The sequence below is a fragment of the Antechinus flavipes genome, chromosome 3 (genome assembly GCF_016432865.1).
Source record: "Antechinus flavipes isolate AdamAnt ecotype Samford, QLD, Australia chromosome 3, AdamAnt_v2, whole genome shotgun sequence".
In the NCBI taxonomy this organism is placed as follows: domain Eukaryota; kingdom Metazoa; phylum Chordata; class Mammalia; order Dasyuromorphia; family Dasyuridae; genus Antechinus; species Antechinus flavipes.
The window spans coordinates 156,029,485-156,053,490 of NC_067400.1; the positions used below are offsets into that span (position 1 = coordinate 156,029,485).

The 24,006-nt window shown below is 30.8% G+C and overlaps 1 protein-coding gene across 3 annotated transcripts in view; it reads right to left on the reverse strand.

The window, feature by feature from the left end:
• FGF14 (fibroblast growth factor 14) overlaps nucleotides 1-24,006 on the reverse strand; it is an 801,547-nt gene that overhangs the window by 211,390 nt on the left and 566,151 nt on the right. The window lies entirely within an intron of this gene.

A 24,006-nucleotide genomic window follows, 5' to 3' on the forward strand; every position in this document is an offset into this window, starting at 1 on the left:
ACATATACAAAAAAAGCTTTTTGATGAAATACAATATCAATCCCTACTAAAAATACTAGAAAGCTTAGGAATCTATACAGTCTTTCTTAAAGTGAAAAAAACCTTTATCCATTATCTATAATGGAGATTAGCCAGAAACCTTACAAGTAAGATCAGGGATGAAAAAGAGAATGTCCAAGAATGTCCACTATCATCACTACTATTGAATAGTGTACTAGAAATAATAGCTACAACAATAAGACAAAAAAAAAATCCTAAAGGAATAAAAATAAACAATGAGAAAACACAGAAAACACTTATCAACATAATGATATAGTTAGAGAATCCTACAGAATCAATTAAAAATTATTTGAAATAAGAATTATAGCAAAGTTTTAAGATGTAAAACAAACTCACATAAAATATTTGGGAGTTTACCAGTTAAGAAATATCCAAGGACTGTATGTTCACAGAAACATTTTTTCACACAAAGACAGATCTAAACATCCAAAGAAATATTTATTTTTCATAGATAAACTGACCCAGAAAAATAAAAATGAACAATTCTACTTAGATTTTCATGTATTCTGTGTCATGCTAATCAAACAAGCAAAAATTATTTATAGAGCTAGAAAAAATAATAACAAAACTCTCCTGGAAGAACAAAAGGTGAGAAATATTAAAGCAATCAATGAAAAAATATGAAGGAAGGTGGCCTGGCAATACAAGATTTCAAACTATTTTACAAAGTTTATCACTTTATCACTAATAATCAAAACAATCTAATATTAGCTAAGAAATAGAATAGTAGATGAGTGGAATAGATTGGATATATAACTCACAGTGCTAAATAACCATAATATTCTAGTATTTGATAAACCCCAAGATCCAAGTTTTGAGGGCAACAACTCATCATTTGTCAAAAATTTCTGGGAAAACTGGAAAACAGCTTGGTAGAAACTGAATTAACTTAATCTCTCATACCATGCTCAAAAATAAGATCAAAATGAGTACATAGTTTAGACATAAAGTATGATAACATAAACAAATTAGGAATGCAAGGAAAATTTTACCTGTCAGATCTATGAAGAAGGGAAGATTTTGTGATCAAACAAAGGATAGAAAGGATCACAGGAAATAAAATGGATAATTTTAATTACCTGAAGTTAAAAAGATTTTGCAAAAATAAAATTAATAAAAAATTAAATTAAATTAAATCAAATTTTTAAAAAGCTCAAAATTAGGAAGGAAACAGGAAACTGGGGGTAAGGGAGATTACAGCAAATTTCTCTGATAGGGACCTAATTTTTTAAATATATAGGGAACTAAGCCAAATTAATGAAAATAGAAGACACTAGCAATTGATAAATAGTATATAATATGGAAATGGAATATAATCAGATAATTTTCAGGGGAAAAGAATCAAAGCTATCAATAGTCACATGAAAAATATTCTAAATAACTACTAATAAGAAAAATGCAAATTTAAAGAACTCTGAAGTACCATCTCAGATCTGTCAGATTGGTCAACAACAAAAATATTAAATTCTAGAGATGATGGAGGAAAATTGGGACACATGTAGAGTTGTGAACTATTTCAACAATTATGGAAAACAATTTGGAATTATATAAAACTGTGCATACCCTTTGACCCATCTAATACAAGTACTAGGCCTTTACCCCAAAGAGATCAAAGAAAAAGGGAAAAGACATATATACTGAAAAATTTACACTGGCTCTGTTGTAGCAAAGATTTAAAAATTGAGATACCCATCAATTGAGAAATGACTGAACAAATTCTTGTACGTGATTGTGATGGAATGTTATTGTGCTGTAAGTAGAGACAAAGGGGATGATTTCAGAAAAATCTGGAAGACTTATGTGAACTAATGCAAAACAAAGTAAGCAGAACCAAGAGAACATTATACAGAGTTACAACACTTTTATAATGCTCAAATGTGAAAAATTTAGCTATTTTGATCACTAACTATTCAAGTCCATACCAAAAGACCACTGATAAAAATGCTATCTACTTCTGGAGAGAGATCTGATAAACTTTATATGCAGATTGAAATATACTTTTTTCTCTTTATTTTTTTTTGCAATGTAGCTAACATGAAAATATATTTTGCATTTCTATACGTGCATAATTTATGTCATGTTACTTGCCTACACAGCAGGAACAGAATTTAGAATTCAAATTTTTAAATGAATGTTTAAAATAAATGAATAAAAACCCCAATATATTACAATTATATACCAAGGTTTGTTTTTGCTCTAATATTCTATATGTGATCCTAATAGATGCAATCTGTGGTATAATTTCAAGGATTCTAGGAAGGTCTTTCTGACAACATATCTTTCCTATCTAATAAGTTTCATAAAGATAAACATTCATTTCTTTAGCTCATTTCTTTGGGTTCTGTTAACTTGGATATAAGTAATAGATTATAAAATTACTACCTTTCACCATATCTCCCTCCTTTTCCTTTCCCTCTTATTCTCCTCCTTTGTCTTTCCTCTTCCTTCCCCCTTCTTCTTTCTTTCCTTTCTTTTTTATTTCTTTTATAAGAAAGAGTTCCTGACTCTTATCTTAAAAATTACATAGGTTTCACATTTTTCAACCAAAACTCAAAGATGTGAACTAGATGTGAACAAGACTTAGAAGTTTCTATCAAATCAATCAATCAACTAGAATTTGTGCTTCATTTTAAATTTTTCAAAGTGTCACATATGTTAACTAGGTATATAAAATTATGGATCAATTTAGGCGTAAATGTCACTGGAGAAAATGAAATAATGCCTCATAGGAAGTATGCTGGGACTAGCTAAATAAATACTGTCATGCTCTTTGAGTTTTTGGATAAAATACTTTGAAACAAAAGAGTTTCAGTTGAGCTCCTGAAAAGTGAATATATTATGGAAAGGCTATGATCTTTGGCCTCCTATTCTAGAGCAGAAAAAACTAAGTAAACTTCAAAAGACAGAAGATTTTGTAATCCCCAGTATCCCAGAAATAAATGAAGACAATGTCTCCATAGGAAGCCAAGAACAATCTATAAACATTTAAGAATCATCAAGGATTCTGTAAAGAACCCAGGTCCCCCATGTCCAATGGGGGCATCCTAGAAGATGGGGGAAATTTTCATTACAAAGGAATTGTATATTGCCCCCTTTATCACTTGTGCCTTTCAAGCTTGAGTCAACTTTTACACAGACTACATATGTCAAGATGGGAGATATTGGCATGATTTATTTTGGAGGGGTGGTCGGGGGAGAGGATATATTATGACAATTATTCTTACTATATCACTTTACTCTATAGCCTTTTTATACATGCTAATTAGCTCTGGCTAGCTAAATTATTTCTACTAATAATCACGGGGGAGCACACCTCTGATCAATAAGGAACCATAATGAAAAAGGCTATCTGCCCCCAGAGAGAGATCTGATGAAATCTGATTGCAGAATTCATCCTATTTCAATAGGAATATATTACTAACTCTTCAGGACTGCTCTTTGAACCTTGAAGGGAGAAATATAAGCCAAATTCTAAGCATTTGGTTTTTCAATAGGAATGGGAATTAGGAAAAAAAAACTGTTTGAGCCTTATGGGAATTATTTAATATAATTTATCAAATTACATAATATTTATAAAGCACTTAGCATGGTGCCTGGAACATAGTGACTGTTTAATGAATACTTATCCCCTCTTTTCTCTTCCCAGCTATCTCACCTTCACAAGAATATATCTGAAGAGAACTAGAGATGTCAACTTTCAAACAAAATTCTAGGAAGTTCACTTGAATTTTCTGAAAGGGATACTACATCCAGAGTCAGAAGAGTCTGGATTCATATCCCAGTTCTGGTAATTATCATCAATGGGAAAAGTTATTTATGAACTCGATGACTTCTGTGTGTATGTGTAATTGCATGTATATATGTGTGTGTGCATGTGTGTATATTTTCCAATGACATGTAAAAACAATCTTAACATTTTTTAAACTTAGAGTTCCAAATTATCTGCCTTTCCTCCTTCTTGAGAAAGCAAGCAATGTGATATAAATTATACAAATGCTGTCACACAAAACACAATTCCATATTAGTCAAAGTATGAAAGAAAACACAAAACAAAAGAAATAAAAGAATTTTAATTTAAAAAAATAATATGCATTCAGACTTTATCAATTCTTTCTCTAGACTTGGATATCATTTTTCATGGTAGGTCCTTTGGGATTGTCATTGTGTTGCTGAGAAAAGCAAAATCATTCATAATTGATCGTCGTGCTATGTTGCTGTTACTGTGCATAATGTTCTCCTGTTTCTTTTCACTTCACTTTGTATCAGTTCATGGTAAGACTTAGACTGGATAGCTTCTAAGATTTCCTAAAGTTCTAGATCTACCTTACAAATTACTAAAGTTCTAAATTAAAAAAAAAACTTACTAAAGTTCTAAATCTACCTTACTTACAAAAGTACTGATAGCATGCAAGAAACTAACATTGTAGCTGGACAACTTTATCATTATATTAGCTATCACATTCTGTATTGTATGGTATAGGTTTTAATGTAAAATATATAATGATTACTATTCATCTGATCCTCTTCTCACACAAAAATATTATCAAATTCGGAGGATTTTTTGATGAGATTATCCCATAAAGTGAAAAAAAAAAACTTAAATAAAGGAGAAAATTTTAAAAGCTTCAAATCCCAGAAGAGGCACAAAATAGATTTCAACTACAATATGAATTGCACAATAATACTCTTCTCCCACAAGGAAAAAATGTCCCCTAGTAACCATGCACTGTCCACATACTAGCCAGTCACATCCTGAATTCTAAGTATCCACATGGGTGTGTCTAAAGAAAACCCTGGTCATCAATAAGCAAGGTTCCCTGTAGGCAAATTTATAAACCATGTGGCTTGCTTGGCAAATTTCCCCATTCCCCATTCTGTATTTCCTGCTTATGCTCTTTTTTCCTCACAACCCAGGAATCCTTGAGGGTGTATTTGATATAGGTTTTTTCTCCTCTATTTGGCTGTGAATTTTCTGCCCATTCTAAAACAGGAAATTTCCCCTCACTAGAATTAATTAAATGTGTCCCTCTTCCTCCTCCCTAGGTCACATCTCCCAACAAAATTCTAAAACTTGAGTAGTCTTCCTAAACATGAAAAATATCTGTAGATTTATCTTTCATGCACTAATTAAAATATATTCTAATCTCTACTTTCAGAGACTCAAATGGAGAGAGTAGGTGTAAACTAGAACAGTTAGGTATGGTAAAATTATAAGTACTAGAATATGAGAAAGGATTCAAAAGGTAATGAGATTATCTGATTATGTCTATTCCAGTTCCTATGGTAGAAGAATTATATGATATGAAGCTATGGTTTTGATAAAGCATCATGAAAGAGAAAAGAAAACAGAGCAGCAAAGAAAATTGTGTGAAAAGAAGGGCTTATAAGAGGAACAATCTATCTTTTTTGTAGCTATTGTTTTCTTTACTATGAAAGCTGAAAAAATTATGTTTCTCATATTATGGAGTAATATTTTCTAGGTTTGTACCATAAGTCTCCTGTGAGTAGTTTGTAAAGAACTTTAGGAACAAAAGAGAATTCTTGTCATATATTGCTTATCATTTAGCATGTATACACACAATATTGGGGCATTAGTATGCTTTTAAAAGCTAATTAAGATAAAGACTTTCTTGACTTTTTTTTTAAACAGCAAAGAGGAAGTTTCTGTAATTATGTAGGCTATTAAACATTTGAATAAAAAAAAAAGTAAAACTTAGCATTGCCTCCAATGCTAATCCAAATCTAGCACCATCTTGAAGGAAAACTGTGTCACAGTGAAATCATTCACAATTCATATTTATATAGCTTTTAAAGTTTTACAAGATGCATTAATTATAGCTACTAACCCCAATAAAATTAGTAAAATTCCTCAAAATCGATTTAGCTAAAGGCCAGTCTCCTCTGCTTGTCCATGAATATTCAGAAGCATAATTCTAAATATAACCCTCTTGTTAGCATTGGGAACAAAGACTGGGCACAAAACTTTGACTGAAGCAGACTTTCTATTGAAGGAGAGGTTGTTGATAATTTTTGTGTCATGGACCCCTTTGATGGTCGGTAAAGCCTATGTACCCTTTTCAGATAATGTTTTTAAATGTATCAAATACATAAAATTTCAAAGGAAGCTAATTATATTGAAATGTGATCATCGATAATTTTTTAAATCAAGCATTCCATGCATCTTTTGCTGACTACTTTGACATTCTGGTCCCTGACTCCCTTGCCCTTCACTTATCTCATATTAAAACTACTAGTACATTCAAAAATTTCAACACAATTTAGCATTTAGTTATACATCTTATTGTTTCTTATATCCAGTGATGTGCTTAAGCTGGCTCAAATCATTTCATGACAGATGATTATTAAATTTTCATTGTGAGTATTTAAACCTTATAAATCAGTAAATGCTATGTTAGAACTTGATTTATTGTTCTGTTGATTTCTAAAATTTAAAAGGTGAAAGAGAAAAAATTAATAATGCAAATTAAACTTTGCAGTGTGTCCTTCATGCATTTTTTCAGACAGCAACTTGTTGTATATTTGCTAGCACACTGTTTCATTTCTCATATATCCATCTCCATGGGGACTGGAGTTAATATTCTTCTATTTCTTCTATCTCCTATAAAACATTAGAACAGGGTTGAACTTGTAATAGTTATTTAGTAAACATTTTTAAAAATCATTTGGGACATTCTTAGGCATAATTCCTATATTACCTATAAGAGACCTTCTTTGGGAAAGGTCAGATTTTAAGAAAATTCATTTTACTACTCTTCCAGGTAGATGAAAAATATATTTTCTTTTAGGATATGTTGACTTTTACCTTTTCTGTTGACTGTTCACTTCAGCTTTTATTCTATACATTTTAATAATACCAACTCATTTTGTTCTTCCAAAGATCTTATTTTAAAATACTTATCTTTAATAATGAAAGCCTAATTGCAGAATTTGTGACTAAATCAGTTTCTCAAGATTAGCACTAAAGTGAGCTACAAGGATTTAAAGTATGCATATTTAAGTAGGCACATTAATAAGAGATCTCATTTAAAAAGAAGGGGATGTAATGTTCATTCTGATCTTAAAGTTAATATGGTAGAAGTTCTTTTATAATGGATCATAAATAAAAACCTTAACATGTAACACTTCACAGATCTTAAAAGATAAGCAAATACATTTTTGATAAAATTATCGGGATAGTGTTTTAATCAAAAGAGGGGAGGAAGGTACAAGAAGATTTAAAGGCAAGATAAATTTGATGATGAGAACATTTCTATTCATTTTTATGACAACCAACCATTTTTTGATAATCTATTCTTTGTTTTGAATTTATAACAAAATAGGACCAGTTCACATACCTGCAAAAGTACAAGGATAGAGACAAAAATTACATTATAAACAGACCAGAAAGAGTTACAGATATCAAAAATTTTCTTTTAGGTGGATCAAAGAGAACTTACATTCAAGTGACTGGAAGATGTTTTAGAACTATTATTTCTGTGGTTATTTCATTAATTCTCCTACTATTTTTCTATATTTAACACCAGGGACTCCATTTTAATTTCTATCTTTGAATTTGTTAACCCGAAGATTAAGGATTTTTTTTTTAACATTACTTCTGCTATGGATGCTTTCTCCAGGGCTTTTATAACCTGTTAATATAATAAAGACTAATTCTGAGAGAGTGACTTTATTTTTTGAAAGTATATGGTACAATGAGACGATTCAGGCTAGTTCTAATGATTTCATAATGATGAGAGCCATCTACATCCAGAGAGAAGTCTGTAGGAACTGAGTGTGGATCATAACATAATATTTTCACTTTTTTAAATTGTTGTTTGCTTGCATTTTATTTTCTTTCTCATTTTTTTTCCTTTTTGATCAGATTTTTCTTGTGCACCAAGATAATTATATAAATATGTATGCCTATATTGGATCTGAATATATTTTACCATGTTTAACATATATTGGATTTCTTGCCCTCTAGGGGAGGGTGGGGAGGAAAGGGGAGAAATTGGAACGTAAGGTTTGCAAGAGTCAATGGTAAAAAATTATCCTTGCATATGTTTTGAAAATAAAAAAACTTCAATAAAAATTAAATTAAATTTAAAAACAAAGTATATGTTACTCCAAAGAAACCACTGAAGCGCTACTTTAGAAGTTTGGGTTCCTTTCCAAACTCAAATTAATTTCATTAGCATCAATACATAATTTTATCATGTTTGTTTTTTTTCCCTTTCCCCTATTTTTCCCATCTCCCTTTCTCCTCTCATCCTGTCCATTCAAGAAAAATAAGTTATACTCAGAACAATAGTCTATGTCCAGATGCTGTTCAGAATAGAAGTGTTTTCTTAAACTAGGCACAGAATCATTTTAAAAATATGAAACATTTCAAATCCAATTAAAAAGTGAGTCAAAATAAAACTATCATGAAGTTAGATTAAGTCAATGAGATATTCTTCAAGATTATATTTTAGTTGGAGGATGTTATCCATCCTTCTTTCTCTCTCTCTGTTTTCCCCCTTCTCTCTTTCTACAACACACACACACACACACACACACACACACACACACACAGTGATGGCTATGGTATGATGTTTTGATTAGAAAAGTCACCAAAACCATGAAGTCATTAAGATGTCAACTTGACAAGAGCTATAGCAACACTGCTTTGATTACATTGCTCAGAATAAGTAGAAGGATGGGGATAAAAGGAGGGATAGCAAGGCAAATGGCAAAGCGAAGGCAAGAGTGGATGGTTGGATAGGATGTAAAATAAGTCTGGGATCTAAAGCTGGCTAGATATATGTGTGCTCACACAATCTAACAAGAGCAAGAATAACACAGCCAGCTAAAAGGATTAAGTTTCCCAGGAGTCTTAGAAGATCTGATGGTCTAAAGTAGGCAGTGGACAGAAATATGACAGGGAAGTGAGAAAATAATTTAAGAGTGCAAAATCCACTGGGTGATGACATGTCAGTTAATAGATAATACAACCAGACTCTCCATAACAAACCAGAAGCAACAAGTGATGTTTGATATTGCTATCTATAGCACTCAGATATAGACAGAAAAGTGGAGGAAAGACTCAAACCTGTGAGAATTAGTTCAGAGTGTGAGAGTTTTCCATAGTAAATATACAGAGAACTATCTACTGCTGCTGTTGATAATAATAGAATGATCATTAACATACATACACACACATATATGACAGTATTAAGAGTTTTCTTGGCAAAGATACAAATATATATGTGTATGTATTATATAATATATATGGTATATATATATATATATATATATATGTATGTGTATATATATATATATATATATATAATATTGTCATTATTATCACCATTTTGTAAATGAGGAAACTGAGGAAAGTGACTTGCCCACTGTCATACAACTAATAAATCTTTAGGCCAGATTTGAAACTAGGATTCCTGAACTTCAGGACCAGCATTCTCCCCACCCAGCTCATTTAGTGACTCATATTCATGATGGGATCAGACACTAAAATGAAAAATGCCCTGAACCTGAAGTTAGGACACTAGACTTCATGTCTTTTCATTGTTTCTTACCAATTGTGTGATTTTTGTAGAATTTAATTACACTTTCTAATCATATTCCTTATCTGTAAAATGAAAATAGCAATATCTGCTATAACTTCCCAACACAGTTATTGTGATAGGGGGAAAATTAATATATAGGAGAATATAAAGATTATATTGAAAGAATTTCCCTTCATGGCAAAATATGATATAGGATGAAAAATGTAAATTATTACTTTAGTTCTAAATTATATTCTAGTCATTTGTCTAATTAAAGATCTTTCAGTAATAACTTATATTTTTATCCTACCTTTTTCTGATCTACTTTACAGTGAATAAATGTAAGGTATTATTGATCTCCTGGTGTATTTTCTTACAACATGCTCATGATTCATTTTTTTTTTTTTTTTTTGTATTTCAAATAATATACTTCAGCTCATCCATCACCTCTCTCCACACTTCAAGAGCCATACAATCATATTGAAAACTAACTCTGGTATTTCAAGTTGTCACAGTACAAATTCATTCACTCAAATTCAATCTAATAATCATTTTATTAAGTACCTGTGACATACTCCCATACTACATATGGTGAATAGATCTGGAGAGACAATAAAAAGAGACAAACACCCCAAAAGCAAAAAAATAAAAAAAAACAGGTTTTGCCTTCAAGGTTCATATTCTACTGGGAACACAACAAAGTTGAATACATTTAAAATAAAAACTAAACAAATCTGCCAGGAGAAAGGTAGCAATAAAAACCAGAAAGAAGATGCTAATATTCTTCTAAATAGATATCAAGAAGCAATGACAGTCTATTCCTCTTCTGATAAAAACAAAGTAAGAAGAGTGGGGAAAGGAGAGAGAACATTCCTCAAAGTATCTATGAAATCATTAATAAAATATCTTTTTTCCTGTCTCCCCCTCTTCCTCTCTCCTTTTGCTCTACATCTATTTCCCTATCCATCTCTCTATCTTTTTCTATCTGTATCTCTTTTTCTCTTTTCATATTTCTCTCCATCTTTGTTTTCTGCCTATTTCTGTCTGTGTCTGGATGTCTCTCTCTCTCTCTCCCCCTCTCATTCCTTCTTTCTCTTTCTCTCTCTCTCTCTCTCTCACACATTTACATTGCAGAAATTTACAGAATCTAAGCAGTTCTCTGCAGTTTTCTGACCATCTAATTCAACCTTTATCCAACTCTTCCTTACAAATTTTTGTTGTTATTCTTCAGCAATTTCAGTCATGTCTGACTCTGTAACCCCTTTGAGGAGGTTTTATGAAAAAGATACTAGAATGGTTTGTTATTTCCTTCTCTACCTCATTTTACAAATGAGGAAACTGAGGCAAATTGGGTTAAATGACTTGACCAGGGTCACATATCTAGTAAGTATCTGAAGTTGCATTTGGACTCAGGTCTTCCTGATTCCAGGCAGAGTACTCTATCCACTGTGACACCTTCCCTCTTTATAACTAGTCATTTTCAAATTTTCATGAAACATAGAATTATGTAGAATGTCTTACATCATTTTTGATCTGTTTATTATATTCCATAATTTTCTTAGACATTGAAATTAAATGAAAAACCTAAGACAGTTGAAGAATTATTCCCTTTGTATCCAGATATTCTGTAAGACATTTGAGGATTTTTGATTTTATCATAAACCAAGCAATCAAGAAGTGCCCAAAATCTAAATTATTTGACATCATCAACTCTCTGTTAGTTTTCTCAAGTTATTGAATGTTTGCCATGCTTTTCCTAGGAATAAAAAATTAAATTGTGCTTCTTTGCTCCCACCAATATTTCTGAGCATTAGAATTAACAGAGGGGAAATGCTTGGGACATAAAAGATGCCATAAAATTGTTAAGGAGCACTAGGTGAAATAACATGTCATCTCAAATCCATAAATTATTTTTAAACTTTCAAGCTTAATTCCATTCTAGGAATTTCTCCCGACTTTCTTCTGCTTGAAAAGATGTTAACCAGTCTAGTAATAACAAAAATAATAACGACATTTATAAAATGTTTTAAATTATCATTTAATTGTCACAATAATTTTATGAACTAGACAGCACAGATATTTTCATATATATTGTTATAGATAAGAAAAACAAGATAAAGTATAATTAAGTAATTTGCATAATATCACACAATAGTAAATGGCAGTGGTAGAATTAAAATTCAGGACTTTTAATTCTAAATCTCAATATCATTCCAGTATAATATAACACATCTAGTTTAAGAATAGTTAAGGGGGAAATCTCCATTCAAATGAAATTTAGAAATAAACAAAGAAACATAAAAGTATAAATGATCCATGACCCAATCACATGAAATATGAAGGGCCCATGAGATTATTCTCTTGTAACTTAAGAATTTTTCTAATTCTAACATTGAATTATACAGAATCATTTAGCAAATACAATTGCCCACAATTTTTCAAGGAAAATTTTTACAAAGAAAACATTAAATTAAAACCATAAAACTGGCAATGAGATATTTGTGAATTTTCAACAGAACATCTGAAAGTGATGATCCACCTTATACCCTGGGAAGAAAGATCAGGAATTAAGGAGTGACCAGCAGCAATTAGGTTTCTTCTCATCTTCAATGAAAAAGTTCACTGAAAAAGCAAGGAGGTTGAAACAAGAGAATGCCATTACAACAGGAATTTGTCCTGATTAAAATTCAAAAAACATTATTTACGGGAAACAAAATATAGGGAACAGACTACTTACCTTCTCTTTTTCCGATAATGTCACTGGCTAGCTGAACTATCAGTCAGCACTGGACAAACCAGCTAAAGTTTTAATCGATTGTTATACTGTAGCTGGCTGGCCTGAAACTGACTGACAGCTCAGTGACAGGTGATACAGGAATGCTGCAGGATACCAGGCACAAGAAGATGATCCCAAGCATCAGTCTTGGGAGGAAAATGCCCACGACTGTTCTAGAAACACCAAATACAAACCTTTGATCAGCTGCCTCAGTTTCTCCCATCCTACTTGAGAAATAACTATGGAAGGTAAAAAAAATATCAAAAGGAGCAATGTCTCCTACATGCCTTGACATAGTTACAGCCCAGTGGGAAATCTTAAATTCACTCATTTACCCAAGGTTTGAAATCCAACCAACACATACAATTCATAGGTATGTACAAGGCTCTATAAGGGACACAAAGAACTATCCTTGATTTCAAGAACCTTAAAAATTTAGAAAATACACAACTAATTGACACAGTGGATTGAGCACCACGCCTGTATGATGAAGACCTGAGTTCAAATGCATATTCAGATACCTGCTAGGTGTAGGAGCTTGAGCAAGTCACCATCTCTGCTCCAACTTCCTCAAATAAAAAATGAGAATGATAATAATAACACATAATTTTCAGGGTCATTATATCATACAATATAATTAAGTATTTAATACAATGACTAACGCTATAAAAATGCCTATTCCTTTTGCTGCTTTTGATATTAGGATGCTGCATAGTTCAAGCTGAAAGTTTCTTTTTTGGCATTTCCCAAACTATTTCTTTCTTGGAACTCTGGTGTGTCACATAATGTAAACTAGGTTTTTATAGGAACATGTTACTGTTACAAAAGTTTTTTTTTTTCCTTTTAAGTATTAAATTAAAATTATAAATTTATAAAGTTCTTAGTAGGTACAATATTAGGTAAAAAAAAAAATGTGTTTTTAAAAACATAATAAATGTTTACTAACTTTCCCTCCATTCTAGTTTTATTCTAGAGGTAATCTAATCTAGCACTGATGGGTTCAATCAATTTATTTCATTTAACCAGTTATTGTCTAGAAAAATTAGTTTGCAAAATACTAATGTGTAGTGGTCAAAGATCAATGAGAGAGATTGGTCCATTAGTGATTGCTGCCTTTCCAGACAGGGTGAAATAAAGAGATTAGTCTCCAAAGCAAAATAAAGCCAAGGAAGGGAAGACAGTATAGAAGAAGGAAAAAAAAATGAATCAAAATATATCCTTGTTTTCAAGATATTAAGGATATAGTGAGTTTCTGTGTTGTAAGGCCACTTGTCAAGAATGTGAGCTATTTCTACAGGCTTAGCACACTACTGAAGATAAATGAAGATCAACATAAGGCATGGAAATAATAGTGAAGACAATAATGATGACAGCTATATGGGGAAGAATTCTCCATGTATCCTTGGACTTCCTTTTAAAGATTAAAGGTATTTCCCTCAGGTAATAATGTAATTGACATATAAATTTGGTGGGGAAGCTCAGTTGGATTACAGAGGAAGGTGAAGAAGGTTTTTCATTTGGGATATATATAAAATTGCTGAGAAGAAATAATGCTCAAAAAGTGGAATACTTTTTTTTTTATTTTAAAATGGATGGACAGGAACACATACCATTAAAACTAATGCAGCTGGGGGAAATTATGCTGAAACCATGCATCCCTACCTACTTCTATAGAGACAAAAAAAGACACGAATAATGGAAGTAATATTAATTTTAGCTTGATTTGTTGTTGCAAAAATTGCAAAGGAGACAATATTGTGCTATGAGTTTTTGTCTCACATGAATATATAACAGCAAACTATCTGAAAGAAAAATAACTATACCATTCATGAGAATACTGAGACACAGGGGACATTTCTAATATTGAAAACTATGTCAATTCAGCAGGAGGAGAGATACAGTGGATTTTTGCTCATTAACACCATGTACTCAAAACTTCAGCAATTTTAGTAACATTTTTTTTAATCTGGCAAAATGGACATGAAAGAAAGAGGTGGAGGGAAAGGAAGAGAGGAAGAGGGACAAAGGGAAAAAAAAGGAAGAGAAAAAGCAGATAGAAAGACAGAAAAAGGAGGTGGAGAAACAAAGGTAAAGACAGAATAAGAGATAGATACAGAAAAAGGGGGATAAAAGAGAGGAGAGGGAAGACAAGTAAAGGAAAAGATTGAGAGGAGAAGAGAAGTGGGAAGAGGAAAAAGAGACAGAAATAAAGAGAGGCAGAGAGATAGAGGAGACTGCATGACTAGCTTCTAGCAGATATGAAAATTTGGAAGTAAGGCCAGGGGCTGTTCTTCAAGCCAGAAGCAATAGTTCTAACAGTAATAATAGTTGCTATTCACAGTCTTCTTAGTCATAAGTCCTGGGAAAACAACATAAACCAACCTGGGGGAAAGATACCTCTTGTCACACTAAAGTTCTTTCTAGAGGTAACTCTAGTTAGATGCTGGAAATCAACCTTGATTTCTGGATTGAGTTAATATAGCACAAGTGCAAAATTTAGTTTTTAGATTTTGCCATACATCTACTTGGCATTCCAGTCTTTCTGCAGGTATCATAAAAATAATGATACTGGCAAAAATCGGTATAGGGCTTTAAAGCTTACAAAATGATTCACACGCATTATTGACAAATGGTACAGTAGGTAGAGAATTGGATCCAGAATGGGAAGATCTAAGTTAAAATTCAGCCTTAGACACTTATTAACTGTATGATCTTAGGCAAGTTACTTACCCTTTATTTGCCCCAATTTTCTCAGCTGTATAATGGGGATAATAGCACAAAAACTTAAAGGACTATTTAGATATTAGATATTATTAAATCTTTTGTTCTTCATAGTCTTTGAATAACATATGACTCTACATGTAACTAGAGTTATAGATGAGGAAATTGAAGCATAAATGACAGAGCTATAACTAGGAATTTTTGTGTCTAGGGAAAGTTCCAAGTAAGGCAAATGACAGGAACTATGTCCTCATTTGTGGGAGATTCTAGAGAGAAAAGATCTATAAACACTGCCATGAGGTTTTCATGATGTGGGCAGAGAAGGAGTAAGTTAGTACAGGATAGGAAGGAGCTTGTTCCAATATATCTAGCTTCCTTTTTAAACTAACTATTCTTGCTAAATGGATTCTAAGCTACTGTTTCTTTGATGCTAAAGGAATATGTTATAAATGTCCTTTATGTTTGGCACACTGTGGCAAAACTCCAGTAACCCTGGCTTAGTTCTGGTTTTGACAAATGAATTAAGAGCATTTTCTAGAGTTGCACAGTAAGTGTTAGATGCAGGATATGAAGCCAGGTTTTCCTTAACTCTGAATCTAATGTTCTTTTTTACTATCATTGCTTCATATTGCTCATACTATTATAGGTCTCTTCAAGTTAGCAAGTGCTCAAACCATATGCAAGAAGAGAGGAGCATCAATTTGTCATATTTGTCCTCAAAAAAAGCATTTCCTCAGCATGAAGATCTCATTTGGAAAGAGTATTCATCTAGCTTTGTGGTACAAAGATGAGGTAATTATTGAACAATATAAGTCACAGAAATGATTAAGGAGCTGGTGACATTTACTTATGTGAAAAGATTAATCGAATTAAACATTTGTAACTTAGCTAAATGGTAAAGGAGGATATAATAACCACGAACAAATATTTGAAGGATTTTAAAACACCCAAGGAGATGAAGAAACTGTTGAGTAAAGTTCAAGGAGGAAAAACAAGATGTGGGATAGAATGAAAATAAATTGAGCAATGAGATACTAAGACCCTTAAAAAAGAGAGAACTTTTAGACTCTAATGAAAGAAAATGTATCTATTTCAAGCATATAAAAGCTAACCCAAATCAGATACCATCTCCAATAGGGGTAACTGGAGAAAGTGCAATAAAAAGAATCAAAAAATATATATATATCACCAACATTTCAACAGAGAAAGGAATATTATTTGGTCTTCATTTAGTTCTCACCTTATTTTTCTCCAAATATCAAAACACCATCAAGTCTAATATCAGATACTCCTCAGGAATGAAAGGGAGGAAGGAAGTATTTTTAAAAAACAACACAATTAGTTTAAAATGATCTAAATTACTTGCTGTGATTGTGGACTATTACTATTTATGTATCACCAATAAAAAGATAAATACAGAACAACACATTTACCTGTTATTCAAAACCCTGGAACTTAAAAATGAAAAACATACATATTGAAAATCAACTATGCAAATAGATGTAATGAACTATATCAAATCACCACCTTTACTTCTCTAAAGAATTCCATCTGAAGAAATGTATGAAGTTTTAATTTTGCTTGATATTAATTCTTATTATTTTGGCTGATTAAAATGCTTTTATTTCCAAAAGTTGCATATAGTTCCTACTTCATTATCCAATATAGACTGACCACATTAACTAGTTGGATCTAACTCTGCATAGGATAAATATGCTTACCAAAAAATTTATAATTATCACTTTTAAAATTAAGGTATAACTCAATTATATATATTTTTAAAAGGACAAGCTATTAAACTTTTGGAAAAGCCATTTATTTTATAACTCATACTCAGAAATAGTTATTTAAACTTAAACAAAGTGGTTGGAAAAGAAACAGTGTTCCCAAATAATAAGTTTATCTTTCAAGTAGTATCCGAGTCTTAATACTTGGGAAAACTCTATCACATGCTAGCAATGTATAACTGATGAATAGAGCTTGAAAAATCCACAGAGTATCCTGAGTATGAAAAGCTTAATGATCTGAATTTTTTCAGGATAAATAATTCATTAGACACATGTTGCTGATAATTATACGCAAGTTATTTTTAAAAAGATAATGTATCATAAAAATGTTATGCCAATGTATTTTTATCTATATATCCATAAATGATTGCTTCTCAAAGATGATATTAAAACCATTTTTATTTGAGATGCTAAAACCATTTTTGTTTTTAACTTATTTTGACAAAAAAATCCTCAACTTTATATTTGTACTAAGGAAGAATTTTTTTTTAATCTAAATGAATTATCAATATATCAATATGCCCCCAGGGAGGAAAAACAGATTAAAAAAACAGATTATTGAGGCAATTACTCTGGGGAGTTAACTCTGGTCTATTTGTCTGGTTATGTGAAAATACTCTAGGGAAACTTATTTCATTAGTTTTACAGGGACATTCACAAACTTAGGTGCATTTTGGTAATTGTATAACCAAAAGTCTAAATTATAAGTTATTGTTATGATTATAAAGCTAGGATTTATAAATTTCATATGTGGACTGTTAATGTTGATTGGCATGTCACTGGATTAAAATGAATAACTAGTTTTTAAATAGTTGACTAATCATTGAAATCAAACTTTTCTTCCCGTAATTTTGGACTTTTGTTAGACATTTTGATTAGTATTCAGATTCCCTGAATAGCCCATTTTAAACTTTACTGTAACATATAATGGTCATTTCATAAGATTATTTATATTATTTAGTCAAATCTCTATGTCCATTCTGAGAAAAGAAAAGAAACTGATCATATAAACTCCAAAACTATCTAGAGTTGACTTTTGAATAATGTACATCTAGAATAATGTTCATAGTGAAGTGTACATATTCAAAACCTACCTTTTCCATATTCTGAAAAGTGGATCATTCACTTCAGAGTTAATTGAGGCTTGATTAAATTGTGCTATACAATAGTATTCCATAAAACTGAACTTCTAAATTATTTTAAAGACAGTTATCTAAAAATTTCTGAATTATGATTATTACTCTTCCATAATTAATATTTGCTGCAGCTTTAGTAGTTGGCTTCAGTTTTTTAGCAGCAATGTTTAAATTTTCAATGAACAATATATGATTTTATGCTTGAAATTTGATTTTATAGAGAATCTATCTAGCTTTTACATATAAGGAAACTGAGGCTCAGAGAAGTAAAGAAACTTACACAATATTACAGTACTAGCAATAATGGAACCCATATTTCCTGACTTCTAGTCTATCATCCTTTCCACTAGACTATGGCTACAGTTTTGTTTTAATGTAATTAACTATAATTCAAATACTTAACTTGTTTAATTCCAAGACAAAGCTGCAGTTCCATGGGTAAAGATAGTATGAAATTGTGTCTAATGCTTTATAATCCAGAGTAATTCTGGACTTTCTAAAAAAAAGAGATCATTAAAATATAATTTCCTCTACTATTTCCCACTAGTTATCATAATATAATCATGTGTACTTCAAAAATATTCCAAGTGTATTAATTTTATACTCTTTCTAAAGAATTCATTTATTCAGCATTAAAATCAACCAATCAACATATATTTGTTATATATCTAACCATAAACAAGATGAAACCTCTGAATGGAGTATAGTATAGTATAGTATAGTATAGTATAGTATAGTATAGTATAGTATAGTATAGGATTCTCAGCATCCCTTAAAGCACCCTTCAATAGAAAAGAAAAGATAAGCTAATTGACAGTATCTTATATATATATATATTCAAAAAGGACCTACATCACAAACAAACCTTACTATATATTCTAATCAAATTCTATATCTTTTGATGCTTTGAGAACACTAATAAAATGTATAAAAGTACAAATGAATATTCAATAAAAATGTTTATTAAGGAAATTCCTTTCCTTCAGTATTATAATATTAGTCTCAAGAGACTAATAAAGAAATTGTTTTTCCCCCATAATGAACTGCTTACTTCCCTCTCCTCCCCCCAAAATGTTACATCTGGAATTTCTTGGAAATGTCAAAAAAAATTATAATTTAAAACAAAATTTTCTAAGTTTAAAATCCTATAGAAAATAAAGATTCCAACTACCATTAAATTGTCATTCTACAACTACAAATTCTTCTATTATATATTTCTTAGGAGCAATTTTTAGTACTACATAGAGTTTTACACTTGAAGTCAAGGAGACCTAAATTCAAATCTTAATAGATCGGTGATTCTGCTAACATCAGTGAACCTTTCTGAGCTAAACTTTCTTCAAATGTAAAATGAGAGATGTTGGAATTGATGGCTAGTTCTAAATCTTTAATGCTATATCCTGAGGCTATATATTCTTTCTCTGTCCTTACATTTTACACTAGTTATTAAAAAGAATAAACTAGCCAGGACAATGGAATTTTATGGATATTATACTATAACCCAGTAGTATATACTTTTTATAGACATATGTTTTGTGACAATTCTGTGTATGAAAAATATCAAGAAAAATATCACTAGATATTTGTAACTTATAAATGTGATTTTATATAGTAATCAGGCTAACATTAAAGCAAAAAATTCTACTTTGAAAACCAGTGTCACTCACATTAGTAAAATAAATAGGGATAAAGGTCAGTAAATCCATTTTCTAAAATGGTTGCAAAATCTCTTAGTCAAGGCAGGAGAAAAAAATAAATTATTACTTTTACTCATCTCAACTGAGAAATGAGACTGAATGCATAGTCATTTCTACTGCTCTTTAGGAAAAAGTGTTAAAATGTCTAAAAATACTATATTAAGACATATATGAAAAATATCTATTCCCCCTACAGCAAATAATTAGAGTTCTCTTTTTTCTCCCAATGTCAAAGTGGAATTCAGCTCAAATGTTATTATATAAATATGTTTGATCAGTTATATATTAGTTGTATTTAAAAAATCATTTAAAATTAAGTTAATAGATTACTTTTCCATGACAGAGCCTAGTTAACAGTGTACATCATCCTTATTTTCCATTGTGATGTTAACCATCTTCCTGTGTCAAATGTGTCTGTTTCAGGATTTATGAACAAAAAGTAAATTGTATGGCTATAATCCCAAGATCAGATCCCTAAAATGTATCATTCAGATGTTATGCCATACTTCTTTAAAATGGTTTCATTTACAAATTCAGAAATCATTTACAATTAAACAATTGCTTTTCCAATTTCAACAATTCTGGAATTTGGATGTGATGCAGTTGAATTCCTGAATGTCTTTCAACTCTACTTCACAATGAACAATTCATTAGCAACAGGTATATTAAATTGGAGACATGAACACTTCAACCAAGCTAGTCTCAGATAACTGTGAAAGGCATTTCTAAATTGGGATGAGAGGAACTGGCTGATTCTGTGAGGGTCAGTGTGTATGTTTTTTTTTTAAGTCTTCTTATTTTGTTTTAATCACAGAAACTAAAACAAATGTGACATTTTTAATACTCTGATATTACCAAATGGTATCAGCCATAGTAATGACTGCTGCTCTTTATTACTCTTTTTCTCTATTTATTTCAAGGATGGAGAGAAATTCTTTTTCCTTATATAAGCACTTTGCAAAAGGCAACTGTTACATTTCCTTTCTTATAATGACTGATGATATATTGTTTTACTGTCACAAACAGGAGAGAAAGATTTGTTTTTATGTAGCAAATTCAATGTGATAAACAATTGAACACCTATTTAGTCATCAATATCCTAGATGGAGAAGCCTCAGGTAGCTTCCCCCAAAAGAAGCTCACCTCATGCTTGCTTTATAAATTTAGAAAGATACCTAAGTACTATGGTTAAATGTTCATTAGTGACATCAGTATATTTTATCTTAGAGGATATGAAGAAAGAATTTGTCAATTCACCACTTTTACAGACTTGATTCTCTAAGTAAATTCTCAGATAAAAGACCTTTTATTATATAAAACAAATTGAGACATAAAGTAACAAGGGTTTTGAAGATTATTTTTGCTTATTAATTTTAAAATTGCAAACATGAAATTATTTGCAAAAGGGGAAAATTAATAGCATATCTACTTAACATATGATCAATAAAGTTGAATAGCAAACTAATGCATCAATGTTATTTTTTTTTAATTTGGCTGTTGAGTCCAGTTAATTAATATATTAATTCACTTATCCTGAATTTTTCCCACCATTATTTAAGTCTATGACCTTTTCAACACTCAAATTTTAAGACTGTACTTAAACTAGAAAAGGCACATTATTAATACTTGTTCTTGGTCTCAAAAACACCCCACAAAATCAGAGCTATACAAGTCAACATATCTACTGAGGAAAATGGATGGATCATAGAATTAGAACCTCATCTAATCCAATACCCTGATTTTATACTTAAAAATACTGTGGCCCAATTTAAGTCATTTGCCCAAGGTTACACAGATAGTGAGGAACACAATTGAATAGTGGACCCTGGCCTTCTAATTCTACATTCATCATTCTTTCCTCTGCACTGGACTGCTTTCCACAGACATGGACATGAATCTTTCTCCTTTTTTTAATTAGAAAGCACTCTGAATTTCAGTTCCTTCATCTAGGAAGTAGGGATAATGAAATTTGCTACCCTTCTCTCAAAGATTTGCTTTGAAGAATAGACCTGGGAAGCACATAAGAAGGTATTTTTATGTAGCCGTGTAGACAAATAATAGAATAAATACATCATTTCATTCTTAGAATGCACAAAGCCATGCAACTTGAAAGTATTTTTCCTTCAATAATATAAAATTAAATGTTATAAAATATATGTGTATATATGTGTGTGTGTTTATACATATATAAGGACACCTCATATAGTATGGGAGACCTTCGTTAACAACTGTGTAAAGACCTGTTTTTGGAAATAGAATGTATACACATACATAAATTTATATATATGTATAAATATATAAACATTATCTAATAGATGGGATTGTAATTTTAAATACAATTTAATGAGCCTTTGAATAAAGTATAAACATTTCCTTAATTTATTAGAAAATTTTAAAATATATTTAATATTCTAAGAATAGTACACACCTACAAAATAGAAGTTATATAAATTGTCTAGAGATGCACCTATAATGTAGTTGTAGGTTTTATAAGAAGAATTTGCTTTTTGAATAGGAATTGAAATGAAGGACCATTATCTTTTTTTCTTACAAAAATAAGACACACACACACACACACACACACACACATATATATATATATAATAAGATAACAATAAAAATAAGATAATTAGTAGTCATAGTGTTCAGAAATTTTTCCTAAAAAGTAGAATTATCTAAAAGCAGAACAGATAGTTTATTGGGTAGTAAGTTCTATATCTGTGAAGGCCTATAAGCACAGACTTATAAAGAGGATCACTTGTTGGGGTGTTTTTTAGAAAAGCATGGATTGGACTGGATGACTTCTAAAGTTCTAACAATGAGATTCTATGATTTGATGATACTATGTTATATTTATATAAATAGTAGGTCATGAAAATATTTTTGGAGGTAAAAGTAATAAAAGACTCACCAGAACTTAAAATTGAAGGATAGGCTACTTTAAAAGCTATTTTTTGTCATGGGAGAAAAATATACATTTATCTTAAGATACCAAAGTCAAAATTATTGTTTATCAAGTGACAAATACATTTTACATCTCAATTAATTCAAACACTATGCTTCAAAAATTCTCTACACATCAAATGGTAGTTATGGTTATATTAAAATGTATTTTTCTTAGCAGTGAGAGTTATTTCTTTGCTTTAAATAGCAAATTTAAGTCTTTACTTAGTGAAATTTATTTTCTAAAAGAAAAAAAAAAACTCTTTACAAAATAAGCCTTAGCAACAGTGATGAAGTACAAATGGCATTTTGGTATAGAGAAAATAAATAATACCACAAAAATACATCACCTCAGAAAGATGAAACATTGCTTAAAATGAATATAGAAGGCAATGTGGTCAGTTATATCTTGGAAGTACAAAGTTATATTTTCCAAAGAAATTATCAAAAATTTATATAACATCTTTAGTCATTACCAAACTAATCTGAAAATCTTTTTTTAAGAACCATTTTGAAAAGTTCATCCTTTAATCAGAAAATCTTCAGATGATATCACTTTCTACTTAATCTCAATTTACTTAAAATCTCCAATTTAATACTGTTTCAAAACTATTTGATTGGGGGGTGGAGAGGTAGTAAAGTTAATACTATGGAATTTCCATTCTTAATTCTAGCAGTGCCTCACTAACTGGAAGAGGCTATTTAGAAATATTCTTTTTTTCTTCATTTTTGGCTTTAGCCTTTTTGTTAAGTTCTGATCTTTTTGCAATAAGGTTAGTATAGATGTGATGTGTGTGTGTGTGTGTGTGTGTGTGAGAGAGAGAGAGAGAGCATGTGTTTATATATTTGTTTATATACCACATATAAGCATAAAACTATAGTCATAGAATGCATTCACATTATATTAGGATATACAAAGCATTAAAAATAAATTCACCTGTGCATTGAGATTGTCAGTGCACTGCACCCAGACACACCTATCAAAGTCAATATATTTATTTTTCTCTTTCCTTCCAACCCTACTTTGTTATTTTAATGAAGATGAAAAACAAACAAACCTCTCTCATACAAAGAATACACTTAATGTTCTCAAAGGCGAAAGCTCTTAGCAACAGGATATAGAATCCAGCAAAAGAGCTGAATACAATCTCATCATTCTCAGGAGGAAGTTGCTTAAGCAAATGCTGTAAATGTAAAAAGTGCTACACAGACCAAGCACCGTGTTTCTTTAAAAATCATTACTAAGATGAGCTTATTGCAACCTCCATCATTTGGTAACTATTTTACTTAGGGAAATCAACTACTCTTTTTTAATCAAACAAAAAGCAAACCCTAGGTCAT